We start from the raw sequence: 25,694 nt of genomic DNA, 5'->3' as shown, positions 1-25,694 counted from the left end.
GTATTTGGGTGCATTAGTCTCCCTCTCATCTTGCAGTTGACAAGATCAGCTTCAGCTGCATTTTAGAAGCCTCTGTGCCCTTTAACCCTTTCGCTGTCGGACCTTTCTGGCTGTGACGCACCCCCAGTGTCGGCTTGGTTTCAGGCAACGAGCATAACAGGGAATGAACATAGCAATTTACTTTTTATTATGATTGGTATACAAATAAGGTAGTCAATGGAATATGCACATTTCAGTGTTCTGCAGCTGTTGGTAAACATCATCATCATCTGCCCGACTATAAATGAGGTAAATGATGGTAACATGAAAAAAAAAAAACACTGTTCAATACTTCTTGAGAGTGTGGTAGATCTTGAAGCATGGGTGCAGGCACAAGCCTTCGTCGCACTCAGCGCACATCACATGAGTACCTTTCCTTTTCTTTTGCCTTCGAACAGTGTACACCTCTGTTGGGTGCGACTCCCTTTGGCTTCGCTTGGAGGAACCATCTGAGGAAAGTGCCATGCCGTGAGCCTCGTCGGGTCATCACTGCTCCGTTTTCCACCTCTCCTCCTAGCTGTGTGGAACTCTTGTATCAGTTGCTACACGACATTCAAGCGAAATTCGCCAAATGTTTTGCGTCCACCATTTTCACGATGAAGGCACATGTCTATAATGTGAAAAAAAAAAAATTTGGTACTACTAGAGGCTTTTCCTAATGCTTTCAGCGAAACTCATCATCATGCCCGTCTTGCCCACTAATCCCATCTTCATGTTGTATTCGAGAACACATGCAGGCTTTCGCTTGTTCTCGCCTGTTACCCTATCCGCCTTCCCTGTGTCTTCCAGACGTGCATCATGCATCGACATTAGGACATGTACCTCTCTTATCATGCCATTTGAGCGCAAGAAGCGTCTTGGTATATGACTCCACTTTCCCTTTTTTCATCTTTTCTTTAGAAATTTGGAAGCCCCTTCCTGTTGGTCCGAACAGTTCCACATGTGTTGGTTTCTTTTATCTTCAAGGCAGTTGAACAGTGCTGGACTACTGTACCAATTATCTACAAATCAACATTTTTAGATCTTTCAGTTTGCAAGCTTCCACCAAGCCGCGTACGAGAAAGCGGCCCCCTTCCGTTTCCACTCACCATGCGGCGCTGCTGTCACTGTCGGCCCGGAGAGCTCGCACTCGGCAGCCATTGCAGCGATCTTCTCCGTCAGATCTCATCTGCTATAACGTCGCGAACGAACGGGCAGAATTCAAATTCGTTGGCCTTTTTTTAGTTGTCACGTAGAAAATGAATTCAGTCTCATGGTTAAAGAACTGTTTAACCTGAGCAGTAAGGGTGAAATAAAGAGCAGGCTGAAGCAAGATCGCGAGAAACTGCGATCGTTTACTTGCTTCGTGCTTTATCTATCGCATCGTATTTGCGATGTTTATCCTGGATAGTTTAGTGCCTGTTGGCGTAACACTATCAATAGTTCTTGTGAATAGTTCACGAACCATAAAGGATGATTTAAAACAGCCATGTTCCGTTCGGTTTCTAGAACAGTCACGAAATTCCGCGCTCTGTTACCGACGTACGGAGCACAGCACAGAGAGTAGGGTTTTTCACATTCACTTTGAGCATTTATTTAAGTGCACACAAACACTGAATGCAGACACACCTGGTAGGAAATAGGAAGGAATGCCTACAGAAGACGAGCTTTTTTATTTGCAATGGTGACCTTTTCTCTGCTTTCCAGCCGGCGATTCACATCTCTTGTGTAAAAGTGCATGCGTGCAACTATGACAAAATTCAGCTCCTGGCATGTAAGAGGCCATATGCTCTGCCCATCCAAGCCGCGCAAGGTTTCTCAATTCCAACTCTCCTAACACTTCCAAAAACATATCCGCGGAAAGTGGGCCTTCTTTCAATGAAATTGAAACTACTCCGTTTACAATATTTGTAAACTCTAACATCTTTTTATAGGATGCTTTAGGCAGCCTTGCTTGAAGCTCCTGTACACTGTGAGGTATGAGTGATTGCCAACAACTGGCACTGGAGAGCTGATATCCTCTATGCAGGAAGGGCATGTTGTACTCTTGCTGAGTTTATGCACCACATAGCCCGAAAAGTAGTAGGAGATGCTTTCATCTACTTCTCCCTTGGAGTAAATGTGGTCACTGCCACTGTGCTCGGACAGGTCATTAGGTTCAGAGGTTAACTCAAGAATTCTGGATTCAATCAGGTCATGCAGGTGTGCTTGCTTACAGCGGTGTGCTTCTCTCGATTTCTTCAGTGTGTCTTGAACACCTACAAGCACAGCACTCGGCGCACCCTCCACACTTCCACGAATGCCGGTCTTTATAGGTGTGTACAGACTAAGCAGTCGGAATATTTGTGTGAAATTCACGACTGTCGGATGTGACTCGTCGCCTCCAAATGAGCGCACCAATCCGAAGTGGCGCTGATGATGATGACGAAGTGGCACAATCCGAAAAGGGACTGATGAGTTCTAATGAGCGCCATATTGCCTTAAAATAAACAAAACTGCACTGATGGCCTCACCTCCAAAGGACCCTGACTGAGCTTGGCTGTCAAGACACCTTGTCAGGGCACCTTGGCCTAACAGGTATTGAACAATGTCAAGTATTGACAAAAGTGTTACCCGCAGCAATTCAGTAGTCAGCTGTGGTGCAAAAAGTTGCAATCCCTTCTCGGCAGCATTTCTTTCGGTGGTGTCCAGCAGCTCCAAAAACTGTTCGATAATCTAGAAGTGATCAGAGAAAACAAGGAGATTATCAAATGTTTAGGCAGGGACAGCAACTGAACTGAGGTGAATAGCAAAAAATTTCCTTCCGAACTAACTTTGGTGGTATATTACCTGTATATCTTTGGAGCCGTGCCTAATGCCCCGTGAAGGCAACTTGACATACAACGCATTAAAGAGATCGTTGAGAGCTTTAGTGAATGCCTCGGTGCCTTCAGAGTTTTCCATGCCAGGTACCTTCGCTTCCCTGTACGTTCGAATTCCAATTGATGTTGATCTGCTGAACAACTGGTAAAAACACGTCTGTTGAAATTTTCAACGAAACAAACATGATTCATTCACTGACAAATGAACCATAGCGAGTTTCACGCTCATTTTACGAAGGTTATCAGGAGCCACATGTGCCCTGCTCAGCTTGGGCACAACCCGGAGAAGTTTGTCTTTCTCAGTCTGATAAAGTGTGACATAGTGATTAAAGTTGATTTTGTGATCACCTGCCTGGAAGGAAAAAGGACATTCGGTTGAAATGTCATGTATGAACTTCTATAGGTGGTTCTTACTATTCCATAAGTATGCTTCTTTAGTGGTTTCTCATGCACTTGATGATGTGGGGGACATCACAGATGAAATAAATCTGCTGCGAAGGCTCCATGGGGTGTTCAATACAGTGGCATGGGGAGTCCAACTTTCCAGAGATCCGAAGCTGACTCCACATGGAGCGGTTATTGCAAACTCCATCACTGATGATGGCCAACACTGAAGCACCATTTTTATTAAGTTCAATAACAGCGCACTGATAACTAGCTCTGAGAGAACTTTTCCAGGTGCTGCACCTTTAGTAGCAAATGTCGCTATAGGTTGCGCCCAGTTTTCAAAAAGTGTAACAAACATGAGTACTAGCCCATGATCAGCGAGCTGGTCTTCATTTGTGACGCAGACATCCCCGTAGTCAATAAATCCGTCCATTTTGTATGAAGCCTTGTTGAATGAAATGGCCTGCTTCAGTTTAATCTCATCGATAAGCAGCACACCACATCTCTTTAAGTGACTCTTGTCATGGAAATGATCCCTGATGCACTGCAGTGCTGCTTCATTGTACCCATATTTGCATGGGATCCCACGGATGGTTTGGTGCACTCGAGCTTTTGTGGGAAGTGGCAGCAGTTGCATGTCTGAAATCAAACTGTACGTCTTTGAACTTGAGATTTGTAGCAGGAGGCACGTCATCAGCCACTCCTGATCATAGCGCCTCCCAAGCTTTGGTCTTTTCGCTGCCATTAAGAGACTCTTGAATGACAACTGCTGCTTTTGTGGAAGCATGTGAATAACTTCATCAATTTTGGCGTCACTGAGTGAACGCAGTTGTTCTTTCATGGCAAGAACCTCTTCCTTTACCTTTTCCCTTTTCAAAGTGGCACGAATTACTTTCCTCCTCAGTGATTTCACTTGGATGTCCTTCGGCCTCGGTTTCGTGGCTTGCTTCTTCTCGCACTGCAGAAAAAGCTTCCCAAGCGTCTTGCATTTAGGGCAAGTTGCGTTCAAGCTCAAAGTTATGCATGTTTTTCGTCGCCATTCTGAGTCGCCACCAAAGATGACGATATATGCGGATACAACTTCGCAGGGCAGCCCTTGCACAATTTTAACTTTTCCATGTAGTGAAGAAAACACTTGATGTCTTCAAGTGAATGTATGTCCCTGATTTCACCGTTGGCGTATGCTGTCGATGGCACAGGTCGACCATATGCACTGACTGAAAAATTAAGGCAGCGTGTCACTACAACGGCCTTTTCTACTCCGGGAACAGCATCTTCGATTTTCAGCTTGTAGAGGACAACAAAAGTGTCAAGAGCGTCAATGGACCAACCTTCAATCCTTTGGCCTGCTTTTGCCATGTCCTGCAGTTCGTTGTACAGTGACGAAGTGGTCTCTGCCGGAGGGGGACTGCAATTCTCGTCGTGAAGGCCCATCGGTGCAGTTCTTTGGTCGCGTCAACTTTTTTATGCTGCTTCACCTGAGGGGCAGTACACGAAGCCGGTTCCTTGCGTTTCCGCGTGTTTCTTGAGAGGTATTTTGGGCAGTTGGGGAACAAGCGTGGCAGGGCGTCATCTTTCAAGGCCCATTTGTCGCATGGAATGATGACAGGGTCGCCATTGATAATGTGCATGAAATGTTTTTAACACGTCCGCATCTTGGAAGTGGACATCGCACACAACACAGGAGCTTGTAAGCTGTCTGTCGAGTTGGGGAATCGCGCGCTGCCATTCTAGAAGGCGTGCAGCATCAAGGGGCGGCCGGAAAAAATGTCTTTTCTCGGGCGGAGGCGTCTTCGAGTCGTAACCGCTTTTACAGCCGGGCACGAAGCAACGCGGCATGTTCACTACTCACTGTACCGACACAACAAAGCGGCAATATTCACGACACCACACAGCGTAAACGCGCACACGTGAAAAAAACCACTGCTCGCTACTGTGACAAGGCGGCGGCGACGATAGAGATGGACCGGGCCGGTCGGGCAAACAGTGTGGCGAGCGCCACCGCGCGGCAGGAAAGAGAAATGTGACACTCCGCAAGCTGGAGCTTTCAAACTGAAAGAGACCTAAAAACGATGCCACAAATAGCGAATGTCCTTTTCCAAGGTAGTCTTCAAGTAGCTCTAGAACGACGGAGCCAGGAAATCCCAAATCCTTGACCATGGTGATGTTTGTCGTCGCTCCAGTGTACGCAACAAATTTCAGAATGTAGCCGGTTTTGACATCGCAAAGAACAAATAACTTGACACCAAAGCGAAGGAATGTATTGCCGAAATGACAGCCGCCCTTTCCATGGCATCATAGACTCGTCTATGCACAGGTCTTGGTGCGGAATTGGTAGGCTGCTCAGCTTGCTCTGAATTGCTTCCATAAATGGCCGCACTGTTCTCAGCCAATCTGTGGAGTCGATCAGATGGAGAAGCCGCAGCAGGAGCAGGAAGCGGTTCAACAAAAAATGGTTGCAAAAAATGATGTGTGCAACATAGGGTTTGTGCTCCAGTAGTCCTGCAAGGCATTCTTTCTTATCAGGCCCATCAGCAGAACGCCTGCAAGGAAACAGTACATTTCTGCTGCATCTGTCTCCACCCAAGCTCTCATCCGCGACGTGTGCACAACTCCTTGTGCGCTTGTCTTCACTCGCGCGAACCGATTCGTTTCACTCACGATGTGTGAAAGGATTGGCTCATCAAAAAACAGCTTGAAATAGTCACCTTCTTGCGCATCCGGTTGAAGAGTTGCGCTCGTGGATGGTCCTGAACGTGACGTGTCGAAAGGAAACAACGTCAGTGAGAAATCTCCTTTCTTCCACATAGCTTCTGTTTGCCGTGCATGCTTCCGGGATGATGATCTTGCCGTTTAAACATCCGAATCTGATGATGCGGAACTGACCTCTTCCTCAGATGAGACGCTGTCAGAGTCCGAATCCGAGCTCGGCTCGTATTCTGAGTCGGAAGAGCCACCGCTCCAATGAGCAGACGAAGGTCCCGCGCGCTCAGTCATCCGAAACTAACCGTGTGCAGGGAGGATGCACTTTCAGTCGCCCGCACAACGAAGAGATACGGGACGTTGTGTGATCAAGAAGATAGAGTGAGATGGAAAAAGGCTAAAACAAAGTTTGAGCGGCTTTACATTTACTGCAGCAAGCCGGAAGCGAGGGTGTGGCGAGAAAGCGAAAGCAGCAATCAAGTCATGTGTCGGTCTCTTTTCAGAGAGGCAATGGCACGGGCCCCCTGAACTTGACGCGCCGTAGTAGACGCACCAACAAAAGAAAAATAAAAACCTTCAAACCAGCGGAGACGGCAAAACAACCCTTGAACCCATAACCACACGCGCGCGACGCATGATCCAGCGAACGTGGAGCGACCGCGCCACTAAGCAAGGAGAGAGGGGCGAGTGGCAGTCGCACCATACTCCTCAATACATGTACCAACACACTGCTGGGCGAAAATACGAACTTCTAGAAAGATTCAACAGATGGCGTGGCCAGTCCAGGAGCGCCAGCTTTGCGCTTGGGCGCGAAATTTTGAACGTACGATAGAGAATGTGCCGGTAAGTCAGTGACACTGAGGGGGGGGAGTGCAATGACGTACCGGTATGTCCGTGACAGCGAAAGGGTTAAGTGCTTCATTGCAAATGATGCACGATGCCCGATTGACTCACTTTCTTGTTATGAATCCGGTGGCATAGTAGATAATGCAGTCGACAACAATTGCATTGCAATAACCATGCTCAAGTACTTCTTCGCACTCCCAGTTTCCTTCGTTGATCAGACCATCGAGCTTATGTCTCAGCTCTTCCAGCTTTTCTGGCCATTCAGCAGCTGAACTCTTGTCTATGCCTCTCAGGTTGGCCAAAGTCGCAAAAGCAGACTGGCTGCTTTCAGCGGCTGCGCAGTTCCCAAACTGTGGTGGCTTCAGCATTGAACACAGTGAAAGCATTTGGTAAAGCTGCAAATATGTCGGAAATGTAGGGTGTTCATTCTGGCCTCCTGCTTGCCTTATCCCAAAAAAGCATTCCAAAGGGTCTTGATTCATCTTAGAGGAGAGAACATATTTGAAATTGCGTTCCATCAAGAGGTAAATTCACAACTGTCGCACTGACTTCAATGTCACTCGCAATCCCTCTGTGGTTAACTGGGTCAAGAAAAAGTCTTTGGGATTGTCGCCATCAACAACTTCTTGCTCCCACTTGTCAAGTCACCTGGAGGCATTCTTCATTACTATGAAGTCATTGCATGTAAAATGAGGCCTTCTCCTGGGAAGCGCCGGTTAAGGGCATGAAATAGGTTATTAAGAAAGAGTGTAAACTCAACAGTTGGCTCTGCATTATGAAGCCGAGCTGCCCCTCTATGTGCATAAATCTGCATGCCTTGCGCAACAGAATTGCTGAAAATTTCAGTGAGGAGTTTCACTCTTGTTCAGCATATTTGACGGGTTAACATGGTTGAATGTCAACTTTGGGCATACCCTAAGCTCGGCAGCATGCTTTGTCTGCCACATAAAGAGCATCATGGCAGGACCATTTTATGAATCGGCCTTGTCTTTTCAAAACTTTCTTCTTGTAACGACAATTTCGCATGCATTTAAAAATATTAGAAACATCTGACATGACGTAAACTTTTCTAGATGCGTAAAGTGGATGCTCAAATGCATTTGTAACATTTCCCAGTGCACCACTAACCCCGAGCTGTCTCCACATAGTGCGATTAGTTAAGGCACTGTCATACACAACACCATCAGCAAAAAACAGCAGCACGCTCCAAGTGCACAATGCATTGGAAGAGTAGTTGAGCAAGAAGGGTGCATTTTGTTGGTCCTTTCGAAACAAAAACGGCTACCGGCTGTAAGTAGCTCTCCCCAAATGGCAATAAAGCAAAGGCGAGGCCATGGTCAGCTAGCTCATTGCATTGGACACCCTGCTCTCCATAATCAAGACCAGCATACGTCATAGTTTTAGAGTACACAGTCATCTCTTTTCTCACATGTATCTCGTCAAAAATGAGGATTCCTTTTTTTTTTGAAATGCTGTATTTTTGGAGATTTTAATTTTGAAAGTATGCATGCACCACCCGACGCATGCACCAGCGAGCGTCAGCAGTGGTGGCTGTGACAGCTCCCGCTGCGGCACCTGCTCCCATCAGGAAGACACCTTCCAGCAGTGGTTCCACCATGAGTACAGCATCAAACGAGACACCATCGTCACGCGAATTATTTTAATGAAGATGGAAACGCAAAGAACATGTGATAAACAACTTTTGGAACCGGTGGCGACGAGAGTACCTTCAAGAAGTTTGTTCAGCTCACATTAATGAAAATAGACACTCAGAATCAGTGAAGCTTGGAGACCGTACTGATAAAAGAGTTAAACTTGCCAAGACAATTGTGGAAGATGGGACAAATGACAGAATCATTTCCGGGCAGCGACGGCAAAGTTCGTTCATGCAAAGTGCGCACTTCTAGTGGCAACACGTTGCAGAGACCGGTACAGATGTTGTACCACCTAGAATCTGCTGGACAAGCTCCGTCTTGAAAAGAAACAGACGCAAATTATTCGGCCGAGAGCTGTTAAATATTATGCTCCGAAAAAGATAAGAAGAAGCCGAAGTTAGAAGCGAGCGTGGAGCCAAGCGCACGCCTGCATTTTTTTTAGTTGTTTTTACAAGCGTCGAATAAACAAGACATTCTCTACTTCGGCTCCACTTCCTGGTTTTCAACAGAAAGCTTTGAAGTCTTCAGGCCAACCATACTAATATACTTCCTTATTGTGGATACACAAGGGAGGGGTAATATGTTATTGCCTCGCAAGGAGGAATATGTAGCAGGGCTTCGTATATTCAGAAGCAGGCACAGTAGAAGCCAGTCATCTGTGTATCATGTTCTTTTTCTCGTTGCGCACTTAGCAACAGGCAATACATTCTTTCATAAGAAGTAGCTGCGCTGGTGGCACATCAAGAGCCTGAAACTTTTGTGAGACATCTTCTTCTTGCAGTTTTATCATTTCCTTCTTGCTTTCCTCAAGCTTTTCCATCAGAAGCTTGTTGCGTTTCAAAAGTCTTGCTCGTGAGCATTGCAGCGCAGCTCAGGAAAGGCACAAGGCATCAAGCCTTTGCTGCTGGGCAGGCAATGCAGCTTTGTGCAGTGCTAACACACTTATGCATTTTAAATGGCTCTTTTGTTTAGATCTCATAGCTTGCCGGGCAGCATGTATCCTCAATGTGGCTGAGAGTACCGCGTGGCCGACATACGCCCCCTCCAGATGTCACCAATGGGCACTTACCGTGCCTCCACCTTCCTTGGCATTCAACAAAGGCACACTCTGGAATCACGGTGGGAAAACATTGGAAACTAGGTCCCCCACAACAAACACTCAAGTCACTGACAGCAGTTAACATTGTGTCTGCTTCGGTAACTGAATTGGCAAATGAACTGATCCCAGCAGTACCACATTCAACTGGCTTACTCAAAACATATAGTACTTGAACAGACATCTCTTTTTGCGTGCAGTGACTTTTTCGTAAACACAACAGTGGACCTGTCACTGTGCTTAATGCAAGCGTTGTTGAATAGAACGTCCTTGATTCCCTCGGCGTCGGTACGGTGAGCGGCCCACAATATTCCAGGATGGCACATGCTTAAAGCAGCGTTGAATAATATTTCAAACAGCGTCTTGTTTGGTTTTGTGACACAGCTCTGTGCTTCATAGTCGCCTTCGTCAACAACGCTTGTTGCAGCACAGTCAATCATTGGCGCTCCGTCAGAATGCACCGATTCAACAGCGGAAGACCCGCTAGGCTGCACAACAGTGCTGCAGGAACCAAGAGCACGAGACTGTCGCCTTACGTGCTTGCTAGGGCTCTTTACTTTCTTCGACAGGTACTTCAGTGCCCCTTTGCAAATTGTAGGCACCGCACTTTTCGCGAGGCCCGCCCTTCTCGTGCCAGACATGAGCATATGGCCATCGATTTCTGCAGACCAAGTCTTCAAAATGAAATGTGGCGCGAAATGTCTCTTACACGCATGGTCGGTCCTCTGAAGCACTCTGTCTTTGTGCGGTATCGCTCGCCTCCACGCTTCCATCCTCGCTTCATCGTCCGGCGGCTTGGTTAGGGAATACTTCTTCTCACACTACTTATAGCCACTGTGGCAGAAGAACACAAAGCACTTTCCCATCGCACAGCCGCATAAAGCTGATCAAATTACTAACAAAGCAAATATGACTGTCTCCTAGCGAAGGTGTCAACAGAACAGCGCAGGCGCTGGCAGGTGTGCGGGCACCAGTGGGAAGCAAAGCGATGGATGGATGGATGGATGGATGGATGGATAGATGGATGGATGGATGGATGGATGATTGAGGCTCAACCCTTTGAATCGGGTGGCGGCGGCGCGCGCCACCTAGCCTTGAATGGTACTATATATGCATGCATACCTATGTATTTACTCCTTTATTGTTGTGTTGATATTATCCACCAATCAGATAGCCTCCGTTTAGTTATTTCTACCTGTTCAAAGTCTATTTTACTCTCACTGTCTTTAAAGCCCAAAGCTTTAAATAGTTCCCTGTTATATTCAACTGCAGGGTGAAGTTGTTTACAAGCATCAGCTGTTCAGCCATTTCCTCCTCCTCTCCACACACCCCACGCAACAAATCTATCTCCTGGTATCTGGTTCTGTACGTTTTAGTCTGCAGTACACTGGTCCTGGCCTTAAACAACAATGAGCTTCCCTTATAGTTATCGTAAATATTTGGCTATTTCTTGCTTAAACGTCCTGTATGTCTCTAATGCTGATTTGGTTTGCGTCTCTGTTTACACCCACATAACCCTCTCTGTCTCAACCTTTTTCTTGACGGATGATTCCTTACCTGTCCCCCCACTGCTGCCCAAGTATTTGCTTGTCAATTTTCTAGTTCGCTTCTTCCACCTTGTGTCAACATTCCTCGTGTACAAGTAACCGAAAACCTTCCTAGCCCACCGCATTTCCCCCATTTTTCTCAATCGCTCCTCAAATGCTACCTTGCTGCTAGCCTCTCTGCCCTCAAAAGAAGGCCATCCCACATCCCCCTGCACCCAAAGATTTGGTGTCCTGCCATGTGCTCCCAGAGTGAGCCTACCCACACCACTTTGCCTAGTTTCCACCTGTTGCTGGGTCTGCTCTCATACATAAAACTGCATTGCCAAAAGTCAGGCCTGGAACCATTACCCCCTTCTATATCCCTCGTACTACCTCGTACCTATTGTAGTTCCACAGTGCCCTACTCTTCATAATCGCTGCACTTCTGTTACGTTTAGTCGTTACATATTTTTCATACTCTGTCAGATACTCAATGCCATTATTTATCCACACCCCAAGGTACTTGTATTTATTGACTATCTCCAGCGTGGCCTCCTGTATCTTATGCTCGCCGCAAATGTTATCATTAAAAATCATGACGGCCGATTTTTCTCTGCTAAACTTCAAGCCTAATCTGTCTCCTTCTGTACCACATATGTCCATCAATCCCTGCAGATTTTCTGTATTGTCAGCCATTAATACAATATCATCCACATACATCAGTCCTGGTGATGACTGTTGAATCAATTTTCCTTGTTTGAACAATTATACGTTGAAGTGAAGTCTACTTTGTTGTATTTTGGCCTCTAAAACTTGTAGGTACAGCATAAGCATCAGCTGTGACAATGGGCACCCCTGCCTAAGCCCCCGCCGAATCATTACAGGCTCCGAAACCTGCTTTTCCCATTGTATAATCACCCAGTTACATTTATAGATATCTTTTAAGAAATTGGTTGCTCCATCTTGAACTCCTAAAGTTTCCAGAATGCCCCACAAGCCCTCTTGAAGTACACTGTCATAGGCTCCCTTGATATCCAAAAAAGCCAGCCATAGGGGTCTGTGTTCCTTTTCAGCTATTTCAATGCACTGTGTTAGTGAGAACAGATTGTCTTCTAGCCTCCTATGCTTCCGGAACCCATTTTGTAGCTCTCCAAGCACCCCCTCGTTCTCTACCCATGCCTGCAGCCTGTCCTTTATAATCTGCATAACCACCCTGTAAACCACTGACGTCACTGTTATAGGCCGGTAGTTATTTATGTAAGCTTTGTCCCCTTTTTGCGTATATATCATTCTCATCCTACTAAGCCTCCATTCGTCAGGTACTTTACCATCCATTAGCATTTTGCTCACCACCTCTCTTAATGCTTTCTTAGATTTCGGGCCCAATTTCTTTATTAACAAAATTGGAATACCATCGAGGCCTGCTGATGTGCTACTTGGTACCCTCTTCTTGGCCCTTTCTCACTCTTTGTCCAAGCGAAAGCAGTGGATTGACCGGGCTATCCCTCTCCGACATAGTGCACGTACCATTTCTCTGTTCTGTAAATGTTTCCCTCATCATGGTTCTTATATGCTCCATTGCCTCCTCTCCTTCTAAGTACCTTGAGCTGTTACTATATATCTCTGCTCTAGGCTTGTCCTGCTACCTAAGGAGTTCAGATCTTGCCAGAATTTCCTAGCTGCCTGTTTATCTTTTTTATTGCTTATTTCTGACAGACATTGGGACACTTTTGTCTTGATTATCCCGTTGATCAAATTGGATGCTTCCCTTCTGCATTTTATGTAGTTTACCCATTTCCTCTCTACTTCTGCTTCAGGTTCTTCCTTACTTTTGGAATACCTGCGTTCCCTGGAGGCTTCCTGACGTTTCTTTATGGCCTTCTTAACCTCTTCATCCCACCAGCTCTTGAGTTTTCGTATCCCTTACCTTGTTTTCCTGACTTGCGCCTTACCTAGCTCACGCTCAAATAGTCTAACTTTGGGTAAGTCCAATCAGTTTCAGTACCCTCTGATAATTCCTCTTCAATTTGTTTGGCCGCTATTTCCAATTGGTCTTCTGAGTAAAGAAAAAAAAGCCATCTGGCATTTCCACACGCGTTCTTCATGCTTTAGTTTCCCTCTTAAAACTCAACTTGATACATTTGTGGTCGCTACCTATACTTCTGGAGCCCTGTTCATCTGACATTAACGCATAATCTATTGTCGAGTGTCGACTCCCTACCTACCTGACTCCCCCCTACCTGAAAAGTGTGATGATCCCATCACACTTTTCAGTAGTTACAGACAACTAAGTTATGTCTCTCGCACATATCCAACAGCATGTTACCTGTGGAGTCTGTGTGCCCATCCATATCTTCAACATGCACATTCATGTCTCCTAATACAATTATCTCGCATCCTTTTCCTAGCTCATTGATGTCTGCTGCTATACAGTCCAACATTTTATTGTTTTCCTTTTTAGCATTCGATCCTGTCCAAAGGTATACAAAGACCAGAAGTGTTCTCGCCCCTGCTACTTTTCCTTTTAGCCATAAATGCTCGTTGCATTCCTGTTTGACCCTTTGTCAATTTGTATTTTTATGAATGAGTGCTTCAATTCCCCCGCCCTTTCTGCTACCCTGCTCTCTGTTGCAGTATTCTCATGCATAATCAGGGTTACAGGGCAGTTGTTCCATGTCCGTAAGATGTGTCTCTGCAAACCCATAAACCAATAAGTTCTGCTGCCTTAGGTGCTCTTTGACTTCCTCCCATTTTGCCTATTTCTGCCACCTTGCGTGTTAATGAACCCTATGTATGACCTAATTTGGCTCTGGTGCTTATTCCTGTCGCCTCTCCTGCAGTACCGATGTTTGCTTGTTTGTGGCTCCTGCCTCAAATCGTCCATGCCTACACTGGTTCTTTCAGGGCTTTTGATCCCCCTAAAAAAGCTGTTGCCTGGCGACCCATCCTGCCCCCTTTCCTTTTGCCAGTGGCACCACTGTAGTGAATGCCATCCTGCACAAAAGGCGGGAAGCTGGCTCCGTACACATCCCTGCTGACCTCCATCATGCTGTACCCGAGTTGTCCGCTCAGACTCCTAATGACCCGATTGGCCTCAACCACCCTCCTTTCTACCTGGTAAGACTGGACCTGGACCTCTGGGATAGTGCATATGTTCACATGCACCCTCCCGGAGGCCTAAGCTTACTCAGCCCAGTCTCTATGTGCCTCTCAAGGTCCTGGCTTCTCCCCTTAAGCACGTCATTGAGCCCAGCATGCATAATGACCAAGCTGTTGCTCTCCATGCTGTCCCCTACGACTTCCAGCGCCTCCGTCATTCCTTCCCCCATGCCCTTGCCTGCTTGCGCCTCCACCTGTACTCGCCCGTCCGCCTTCACTCTCACCATCACGCCTTGTTCAGCCCTCCCCACGTTGGTGTCCTCTATCCCTAAGACCCTTCTGCGTGCGAACCGTTCGCCTCCAGCCTGTGTCCGCTGCCCTTCCCTTCGCGCCTGCTGGCGCCCCTGTGGCTGCAGTGTCGCCTCACTCGGGGCGTGTTGCGCTGCTTTGCTATAACTACGCCGATTCACCGGTCGCGAGCTGACGACCGCTTGCTCTGGCTCCCAGCCTCCCACTTCGCCTGTAGGGTCTACCCTACTTTCTGAGTTTTTGCCACCGCTTTGATGTCCTGACCCGACATTCCCCGCTGCCCGCGTCTCAAGCGCATCGAGCCGCCTTTCCAGTTCGGCGCTCCTTTCTTTCTCTTCCTCAAGCTCGGCCACGGTCCTTACTAACTACGCGGCCTGGGTCGCCTCCACCTTGACAAAATTGTCAACTTTTGCCTGCAGTGCTACCCGCTTCTCCTGCTCCTCCCTCAGGTCTGCCTTAAGCTGTTCGAACTTAGCCGCCCAATTCCCTTCCAGTTTTTGGACAGCTTCCGTGACACCCTCGCACGACCTGCACGTGAAGCTAGACCCCTCCGCTTCTGCTAAATTCTTGAATTTAGTCTCGTCGAGGAAGCACCATCGCAGGCACTCGCTGCACTGCACTTGCTCCCCGTCCCTCACGGACTTCACATTCTTCGATTTCATCGCTATGCCTATGTCCCTAGGCTCAACGAGCAAGTTTGCCAAATCACTCAATCAAAGCTGACCTTGACCGCTATCCCAAACAAAAGTAAAGAATTATCACTCCCAACCCCATGTGAAAATCTGAAGAGCTAGCTGAAAGAATTAAATAAGCCTATCAAATTGGTCCCTCCTACCACCTAGGCCTAATGGGGGAGCCGCCAGACCTAGACAAAGCCGGTACGTTTACTACTCTTATCAAGAATTCAAAATTTGCGCTCCTACTCCATGCAAAAGAAAACACTTCAAAACACTAGCTAATAAAGATAAAATAGTACTTAGCTACGAACGAAGTCGCTGAAGCCTCGGACGCAGGAGCGGGCACTAGTCCCGCGCGCCATCTCTCATCGCGCCGAGTTACTAGAACGCCGCCCACGCCTTTTTATAGAGCGCTGACAGCGCTCCGTTCTCTCATCTAGCTTATCCTCCACCATGGCCCATACTTTGAGCAGATCGGTCGTCACAGGCCGCTGTGCCACTCACTGCTCTTCTATTTCGACGAAGTGGTCCTGCTTCGGTCCTCTGAAACCCTTCCTTGTTGCTTTGCTGGCGAAAATATTCTCCTTCTGTTTGCGCCATCCCCGCATGCAAGTTTTGGGAACTCCGAACGCCCATGATGCGGCCCGATTTCCGTCCGTCTCCACACACATAACTTTCCTTTTAAATGCGGCATCATGGTGGACTCGGCATGTCTTCACAGTCGGCGCTTCCATGCTGATTGAATAAATACTGGAAACGAGAAAACAGGCCGTAGACTAGGTTACACCAGCGCCTGGTTACACATACAACCTGGAGGTATGCACATGGAGGAAGCTAGGCTAGAAGCGCATGCAAGGCGGCCATTTTTCGAATGCCGATGGCGATATGGTAATGCGGATTTTGGGTCGTACTCGATTCTAAAGAACATGGAATTCTGGGACCCGTTTTACTGGAAAAAAGGTGCGCGCTAGATTCAAGTAAATATGATAATCTTCAACCCCACTCTTACACTCACCCTGTTGAAGTCCTCAATCATTGTAACTCGTTGCAGTGTTGCCGAATAGAACAATATCATCGGCAAACCGAAGGTTGCTGAGGTATTCGATGTTGATCCTTACTCCTAAGCCTTCCCAGTCTAATAGCTCAAATACTTCTTCCAAGCACGCAGTGAACAGCATTGGAGAGGTTGTGCCTCCTTGTCTGACCCCTTTCTTTATATGTATCTTCCTGCTTGTGTAGAATTAAGGTGGCTGTGGAATTTCTGTAGATATTTTCCAAGCTAGTTACGTAGGTGGTCTGTACTTCTTGATTACGCAATGCCTTTGTGACTGCTGGTATCTCAACAGAATCGAATGCCTTTTTGTGATCTATGAAAGCGATATAGCAAGGCTGATTGTACTCTGTGGATTTCTCGATTACCTGATTGATGACATGGATTTGATCTATTGTAGAGTATCCCTTCTCCTCAAACCTGCCTGTTCCCTTGGTTGACTAAAGTCCAGTGTTACCGTTATTCTATTGGAGATTATCTTTGTGAATATTTTATAAAGTACTGGGAGTAAGCTAATGGGCCTATAATTTTTCAGTTCTGTAACGTCTCCCTTTTTGTGGATTAGTGTAATGTTTGCATTCTTCCACTTTCCTGCGACCCTTGAAATCAATAGACACTTTGTATAGAGAGCCACCAGTTTTTCAAGCATTATGTCTCCTCCATCTTTGGTTAAATCGACTGTTATTCCATCGTCCCCTGCTGCCTTTCTCCGTTTTATGTCTTGCAAGGCTCTTCTGACCTCATTTCCAGTTATAGGAGGAGTTTCTGTATCCTGTTCATTATCGTTGTGAATGAAGTTCTCCCGAGTCCTCTGGGTACTGTACAGGTCAGTATAGAATTTTTCCTCTTCATTTATTATACCTTCAAGATTGCTGATATTACCCTGCTTATCTTTCAGTGCATACATCTAGGTTTGTCCTATGCCAAGTTTCCTTCTCACTGATTTCAGACTACGACCATTTTTTACGGCTTCTTCAGTCTTTCTCAAGTTATAATTTAGAATGTCACTTATTTTCGCTTTGTTGATCAGTTTTGAGAGTTCTGCGAATTCTATCTTATCTCTTGAGTTGGACGCTCATTCTTTGTCGTTTCTTTATTAGGTCCTTTGTTACTTGGGAGAGCTTGCCTACGGTAGCCTTGGTGCCTTGTCTCCCATTTCAATTGCTGCCTCTGAAGCCAGCCTCGTTACGGTTTCATTCATTACCTTTATGTCATCATCATCATCTCTGTTCTAAGGCTGCATATTTGCTTGAAAGTACCAGCCTAAATTTCTCTTTTACCCTTACGGCTTCCAAGTTGACCTATTTCTTCTTGACCAATTTTACTCTTTGTCTGTTCGAATTGAGGTGAACCCTAGCCTTCACTAACCCATGATCACTGCACTTTACCCTACCTATCGCTTCTACATCCTGCACTGTGCTGAAATCGGCAGAAAGTATGAAATCAATTTCACTTCTTGTTTCACCATTAAGGCTTTGCAAGGTCTATTGGCACGCGCGAGGAAAGCAGAGACGAGGCGTGGGGTTTGGAGTCTCGGTGCCAACTGGTCTTTATTCCTCGTGTGCCAGCCCTTTCTCGGCGGCCGGCTGGCTACGGTCGACTATGTTTCGTGCTGGCAGCACCGTGGCTTATCCGCAGCATTTTTGTATTCACCACAGCACTCCCCCCCCCCCCCCTCCCCTATTGAGAACATGAACGGAACCAACACCACAAAACACTCGTGCGATTAGAGGTTGGGGCGATTTGGCGCATTTAGACGTCTGCCACTGTGCGTGTGGTAGGTGTGAGTATCAGGCGTGGGTGCATTTTCCGGCCTGGTGGCAACCACTGCCCTGGGACGAGGCACTTTTGTATGGGTTCCAGGCGACAGGGTGGTGGTGGGTGTCATGGACTGCGTTTCCATGTGCACAGGTTTAAGTCTGTCCAACGATACAACATCCCGCCGCCCCCGCATTTCGATAGTGAACGTCTTCCGCACATGACGGCGAACCTTGAATGGCCCATCGTACGGTGCTTGTAGTGGTCATCGTACAGTGTCGTTCCGCAGAGAGACGTGACTACACGACTCAAGCTCGTTGCTCACGTGTGTCCTCCTCTCTGTGGGCTGTCGCGGAGGTGTAGCTTGGAGTTTGTTCATGATATCATGGAGGTGAGATGCGTAGTTGCTGGAGGAAATGCAAGCTTGCTGTTGGCCAGATGCAAAGAAATCACCGGGCAGACGTAGCGTCGTGCCGTAGACAAGTTCCGCAGTGCTGCAGCCGATATCTGCCTTGCACGCTGTGCGTATGCCCAAGAGCACGATAGGCAATGCTTCCACCCAAGAGTCATGTTCACTTGCCATGAGTGTTGCTTTCAGCTGCCGGTGAAACCTCTCGACCATTCCATTGCTTATTGGGTGGTAGACAGTAGTCCTGATGCGCGAGGCGCCGATGAGTTTCGTCAGACTGGCAAACAATGCAGACTCAAACTGGCTTCCTCTGTCCGTTGTAATGGAGGAAGGCGCACCAAGATGACATAGCCAATGGTTGACAAAAGCGCAAGCAGCAGTTTCGACTGTAATGTCGGGAATCGGGATAGCTTCTGCCCACCGCGTGAAACGGTCAACCAAAGTGAGCAAGTACGTTTGACCCTGGCAAGGTGTCAATGGTACGACTATGTCCATATGGATGTGGTCAAATTGAGCATCTGGTCCTGGAAAAGTTTTTAACGGTGTCACCATGTGACGCTGAGCCTTGGACCGTTGACACGCAAGACACTCGCAAGTCCACTGTCAGGAATCGCGGTTGATACCAGGCGATATGAAATGTGCCGTGAGCAGCTTTTGGGTCGTCCGGATTCCTGGGTGTGAAAGCTCATGTAACGAAGTGTATATCTCCCGATGGAGGCAAGCAGGCACGAATGGTCGAGGGCTACTTGTAGATGTATCGCAACAAATGTCTCCTGCTCCGGGCAAAGGAAACCACTGTAGCATGAGTGATGTCGATGTTTCCTGCAAACGGCGCAGTTCGTCATCGTTGCGTTGAGCTGCCGCCACTTTTGCAAGGTCTATTCTCATGTGAGTGATGGCATTTACTGGGCTGCGCGATAGAGCATCGGCGACAGCGTTGTCTACTCCCTTTATGTGGCGAATGACCATGGTGAATTCTGATATGTAGGACATCTGCCGCAGCTCACGGGCTATGTGCGTGCTGAGAAAAGAAAGTGATTGGTTGCCATACTCCTTTGTTGAGTTGTTGAAGGACAGCACCCACAGCTGCGTCCGAGGCGTCGACCATTACGCACTGTGGGACTCCCGGTTGCGGGTAGGCGTGAAGTGTGGCGTCAGCGAGGTGTCTCTTGACCTCTTGAAAAAGCGCTTTATTGCCGTCCATCCAGAGCAGCTCCCTAGCAGCATCTTCGTGTGTCGACAGCAGGAGGTGGAGAGGGTGTAGAACGGCTGCGCACCGAGGTACGAAACGTCGGTAGCAATTTACAAGGCCAAGGAACTCGCGGAGCTGGCGCCTAATGGTGGGTCGTGTAAACTTCTCGACAGCTTTAACCTTGTCTGGATGAGGTTGAATGCCAGAGCTTGAAACAACATGGCCAAGAAAAGTCAGCTTCTTGGCACCCAGCTCGCACTTGTCCGTGTTCACCAGGATGCCATGCTCCGCCAGGCACTGAATCACGGATCGCAGATGCGCCTCATGCTCATCTGGTGAAGTGCTTGCGAGGAGTAGGTCGTCGAGGTATGCATGGCAGAAGTCGAGGCCATGCAAAATGCCGTTGATAAAATGCTGGAATGTCTGTCCGTAGTTTCGCTGGCCGAACGGCATGCACAGGAACTCGAACAGGCCGAAGGGCGTGGTTATTGCAGTCTTCGATACGTCCTCTGTAGCCGCGGGGATCTGATGGTATGCACGTACGAGGTCGATCTCGGAGAAAATCGGCGTACCATGTAGGCTGCACGTTACATCATTAATGTGAGGTACCGGATAGCGGTCGGGCACGGTTGCTCGATTGAGGGCTCGATACTCTCCACAGGGTCGCCAGTCTCCTGGTGTAGACTTCGGCACCATGTGCAGTGGAGACGCCCACGGACTAGCGGACGGGCGGATTATGCTGAGTTCGAGCATGCGGTCGAATTCCTGTCGAGCTGCTTGCAGCTTTTGCGGGGATAGGCGATGTGGGCGTGCATAAACTGGTGGGCCTGTGGTGACAATGTGGTGGCATACACTGTGTTTGACGGCCGCGCTGGCCTGTGGTGGCCGCGTCAGTTTGGGGAAATCGCCGAGGATGCCAGTGAATCGTGTAGCGCCTGGCAGTGCTACGAGCGTGGGGCTGAGGGGTGGGTGCTGGCTTCCCGTGCACTTCTGCATGTGACAGGGGGTCCTGTAAACGCCGGTTGCGGACATCGACAAGCAGTCCAAAGTTGCGCAAGAAGTCCGCTCCCAGGATGGCAAATGTTACGTCAGCCACAATGAAAATCCACCAAAACGTCCTCTTGAGGCCCAGGTCCACCGAAAGAGACCATTGCCCGTACGTCGGTATCGTCGTATTGTTGACAGCTTGCAACAGTGCTGTGCACGGTCGTTTGCGATCGGCTGGCGACACAGGCACAACACCAACTTCCGCCCCTGTGTCGACTAGGAAACGAGCACCTCTTTCACGATCTGTCAGGAAGAAAACTGATGGGCGACTGTCCGGCGGGGAGGGGGCACTGGTCATCCTCAGTGCTTGCTTGGGACGTTTCCCGAATTTTCACAGGGTGACGCACAGTTCTGTGCAGCGTTGCCGAATTTGCGGTGGTCCCAGCACACCCTGTGTTGTTGTGGTTGTGATGTGGTACGTTATCGTGGTCGTTGGTTGCTGCTCGAGTGCAGCGCTGCGACGGTGTCTGCGAGGCGAGAAATTTCCTCTCGCATCTCTTGCAGGGAATTGGCGGACGGTGCGTCTGCGTGCACCGACGCGACTGTGGGCACGGCGACCGCCATGAGTTTGTCGGCGAGCTCGGCCATCTTGGCAAGGTCTGTCTCGCCCGACGCCGTGAGGCCTATCCGTACGCTTGTGGGAAGCCTTTGCAGGAACAGTTCTCGCACTAAACAGCTGTTGCTTGCTGTCGCGCCGCCGGCCAGTTGTTGCATGTGGTGTAGCAACTGGCTGGGTCGGCGGTCGCGAGAGACCGTCGACCCAGCCGCGGGACCGCGGTTGGGTCGACGAGAGAGACCGCGGTACCGTTGAGAGAGTACCGACGAGAGAGACCGCGGTACCGTCGCGAGAGACCGTTTTCTGGGAGGAGTTTTGGAGCTCGGTTGGTAGCTATGTTGTTATCCGGATAGCTGGAAGTGAGCAGCTGTTTTAGTCGCTCCCTGGAGAAGTCCGACGCTGCAACTGCTCTGGTAAGTGGAACGGTTGGGTGGTGAGCGGCCTTAGCAAGGACATCTGCCTCCTCATTTCCGGCGATCCCGACGTGGGAAGGCAGCCAGTTGAAGGAGATGGCTACCCCCACTGCAGAGAGGGCCGAGATTTTTGCCCTCAGGAGTGTCTCAGTGACTCCTTGTCGACGGTGATCGGAGAGTGCCCTGAGAGCAGGTCGCGAGTCACTTAGCACTGCCACTGGTTTTGTCGGGGGGTTCTCAGCCAGGAGGTCTACAGCCAGGTGAAGTCCCGCCAGCTCAGCTGCTGTGGAGCTCGCGCGAAAGGGAAGTTGGCACTGCCTTCTCCTGCCCTCAGATGGGATGCTACAGGCCACCGCTGCGGAGCCATTGGAGAGCATGGAGCCATCCTTGTACATGAGCAGCTTGCCATCCAGCTCTTCCAGGAGTTTGCCAGTAGCAGCCTGTTATAGTGCTGCTGCTGGCGTCCAGCGCTTTGATGCTCCATTCAGGGATAGGTGCACCTCTGGAGGTTGCTCGTGTGGCAGAGATGTGACCATGGGCACTCATCGCTGCACAATCAGCTCCTTGTAGAGCTGACAGAGGCCCCCCATGCGAGATAGCGGCTGGCTACGCAGTCGGCAGAGCAAAGCCCCACCATCTGCAGCATGGTGCAGACGGTCAGTGTGCCCAAGGGGGCACGCTGGAGCATGTGCAGCAACAATGGCCATCCGCCAGCCTCAGCCAGTGTGACAGCAATTCGGGAGTGCTTGGGGAGACCGAGGATGCTCCTTACTGCAGTCCTGTGCAGTCTCTCGAGCTGTTGCTTCCTGGCTGCAGATAGTAGAACCAGCGGCAGGGCGCATAGCAGGATGGATGTGGCCGCAGCTTTGTTCATCCACAGCGCCCACTTGACGGTGCAGCCCCGACAATGCTGCTGCATCTTGCTCACAGCCCCCTGGACTCTTCGGACTTTGGAGGTGACGGCCTTGCCAGCAGGAATCCAGGAGAGCCGATGATCAATGGTTAGGCCCAAATGTGTGACTGCTGACTGCACTAATCTGCAGCTTACTGTAAACAACACTGCAGTGTTGTGCCAGCTGGTCATAAGACAAGCTCTGTGCACTGCGGTCGTACCGTTGACCCAGGTCTGCACCATTGCAGGCTCTTGCCACAGGCACATGTCGCTGTACCGGGGGAGGTCTGTGCTCATCATGACTGGCCGATGTCCGGAGTTTAAAGGGACACTAAAGCGAAACAATAAATCAGTTTAGACTAATGAAGCATTGTTTGAAAACCCTGCAGGCAGTCATTTAAAAAAATAGTTTGATTATTAAATGAGAAAATGAAGGTCCAAGTATCAGTATTTAAATTTCGCGCCGAAACCCCAGCGCCGGTACGTCAGCGTGACGTCGGGGATTCCAAAGTATGTTTTTGCATTTGGGCTGCGTTGGCTAAATAAAGGCTCCCAAAACTTGCTACGCTTACTATTTGGTTTCTTTAGAACACAATGTAGTCAATCTGTACCGCTATATATAATTAGTAGGCCCCAGAAGATGCCGTCAAAATCCAAGCGTCGCAGCTCCCAGGTGCGGGAACTTAAGTAGGCGTCGCAACCCATATTTCGTTCTTGCGCTTTTTATGGCTTACCAAACATCATATCATTGCAAGAGTGGTATTTTTGGTGTTGTAGAACGGTAATTTACTGATGCAGAAGAAATAATTTTTTCACTTTAGTGTCCCTTTAAAAGATTGCCAAAGAAGCTGTTCCACTCTTCTTTCGTTGGAGCAGGGGCCTTAGTATGCGCAGTCACACTGGCTGCACAAAGTGAAGTTCCTTCACAATCAAGCAGACGTTTCTTCCACGCACTCGACGCGAAATTCATGGCAGCAATGGGCCGCACTTCCATTTTTCGTATGTGGGCTGGAAGCCAGGCATTCGCACTGTCAGTGCAAGAACGCTCTTGCCGCCCACGCACACTGTACTCGAGGAGAAAAAGCACGGCGGCAACATGAGCGCAGGCCTCGCCGTTTCCTGCCATGAAACTGCAGTGTGCAGCGCTTAGGTCGCCGTCGCTCTTGGCCAACACCCACACTGTTAGCGGAGCCTGGTTGAGGCTCTGCGAGTGGTTTACCTGCGAATAAAACGCGTTGTCAGCACATGTTATGGTGCAAAAGAAGACGCCTTACCTTTGTTATGATGATTACGGTATCGGCAGACACCACCTTCACAGACGGCTCGTGTACCCAGCCGCTCGTCAGAAAATTGTGGGCCTCCAGCGCCTTCCGTGACTTCAACTGCTTACGCGTCTTGAAGTTAGTCCTCAGAACCAAGAATTCATAGACGTCTGAGCTATCCACACACGGCCACAAGCCAATGTCTTTGATGCAGTCGCTTGCACATATTGTAAAAGGGTCCATGCCAATCGCTTTTGTTTTGATCTCGTAACGTTGTCTGTCACGTTCAGATAACGTTGCTGCATAGTCGTCAACAACTGAAGTCAGTATCCTTGTGAACAGGCAACTTCTAGCATGTCATGAGTGGTTATCCCATTTATTGTCTCAGCATGCTGCACTAGCGGGTGCGGAGGCTACAGCGGGGGTCTGCTAAGGAGTACAAGATGGCCGCTCACCCACACTGCAACGCGCCGCGTGATTTCGTGCATACACCCTGTTGCTTGTTCACCAGCCTGCTTCTCCCCAGCTTTTGTATAGAAGTCGCACATTAGTACAGTATACTGAGTTTGCACTTTTCTCATCGCTAATTCAACATCTTCGTGAAACTGATCTACTTCCTCATCATCGTGACAGGGTGTTGGAGCGTAGGCTTGTACTACCTTTAGTCTATACGTCTTATTAAGGGGAGATGCTAGTCGAAAAAGTTTTTTTGTTTGTTTCTTGACCTAGAACTTTGAAATTTTAGGTATTAGTAGTTTGCGATGTTGATTTCAAAACTGTAATTGGTTTTCTACAATAGCTACAATAGTTCCAGAGTTCCAACAACTTTGATAACAGAATGTAATGCACACTTCTTAGCTTATTAAAAATTTTCGCACAGAATCCCAATATAGCCCATTTTGCTGCACCTTTTTAAAAAATCGAGAGTACCAAATCTATATTTTACATCTCCCCCATCAGAATTTCAAGGTATGAAAAAAACAAATTTCTAATGTATCCCTTTGCGACACGCATTAGGATATAGTCATCAGAAAATTTTGAAACTGCCTGTGTGCACTCTTGATGAACAATATTTCAGTAAAAAACCATAAACAAGCCGGTACCTTAGGTACTTAATAAATTAGGTCGCGTCCTCATATGTACACACTGTGACTCAATACAACTAAGTCAGCAAAAGTCAACCGAAGGCTTTATTGCATGAAAATATTGCAGGTAGAGCGATAAAAAATTCCTCTTTGGTCATCAGCTGATCAGCCTTCTTGCTTACTTGGTGTGATATTCATAAAAACAGTCATTAGTGGCGGACAGGCACAAGAACACTTCGCACTTCCTGCACCGAACTCGTGATTTGGAATTGCATCCAGGCTTCCGGCAACGCTGTGGGAATCGTGCATCCACGTGCTGAGGCCAGTGCGCTTTACCATCCAAACGAACAGTGTTTGTAAGGAGGGGTCCACTATTATGAGGTGCTTTTGATACCCTCTGTAAGCTTTCCGCACTTGGTCGCCCTCGCTTCTTCTCCAAAGGTTTCTCGGAAACAAGCAGGCTCATGGCAGTATCGGTTTGAAACTGTAGCATGTCCATCGTGTTCTTTCGGACAAGGCCTTCAGCAGAAGCATCTCTTAAATACTACAACCATGAGTTTGCAAGCGCAAATGAGGTGAGGTGTGAAATTACCCTTACAGGCCATTTTTTTGTCTTTGCTCTGATGTGATAGAGCGACATGATAAAATCCAACTTATCAACCCCACCCATGTGGCGATTATACTCTAGTATAGCCTGTGGGCATTCTACCTCGATGCGCTCCTTTTTCGAGGAGCTCCACGTGCTCACAGCCCTAGCTTCACCAGTGGAAACCTGTGTTGAGGCCACCGTGACCAGATTGTTGTCCTTCCATCGCACAAGGGCAACGTCTCCTTCCTCTGTCACCTTGACAT

The 25,694-nt window shown here is 48.4% G+C and overlaps 1 long non-coding RNA gene and 2 pseudogenes across 4 annotated transcripts in view; 1 reads left to right on the top strand and 2 right to left on the bottom strand.

The window, feature by feature from the left end:
• Window positions 1-25,694, top strand: part of LOC139048090 (uncharacterized) — a 99,959-nt gene that overhangs the window by 23,252 nt on the left and 51,013 nt on the right. The window lies entirely within an intron of this gene.
• Window positions 439-3,045, bottom strand: LOC139047437 (uncharacterized; annotated as a pseudogene).
• LOC139047436 (uncharacterized) lies at window positions 3,144-8,990 on the bottom strand (annotated as a pseudogene).

The sequence above is a fragment of the Dermacentor albipictus genome, chromosome 7 (assembly GCF_038994185.2).
Source record: "Dermacentor albipictus isolate Rhodes 1998 colony chromosome 7, USDA_Dalb.pri_finalv2, whole genome shotgun sequence".
NCBI classification, from domain to species: Eukaryota; Metazoa; Arthropoda; class Arachnida; order Ixodida; family Ixodidae; genus Dermacentor; species Dermacentor albipictus.
This window is presented reverse-complemented; position numbering and strand designations above follow the sequence as displayed.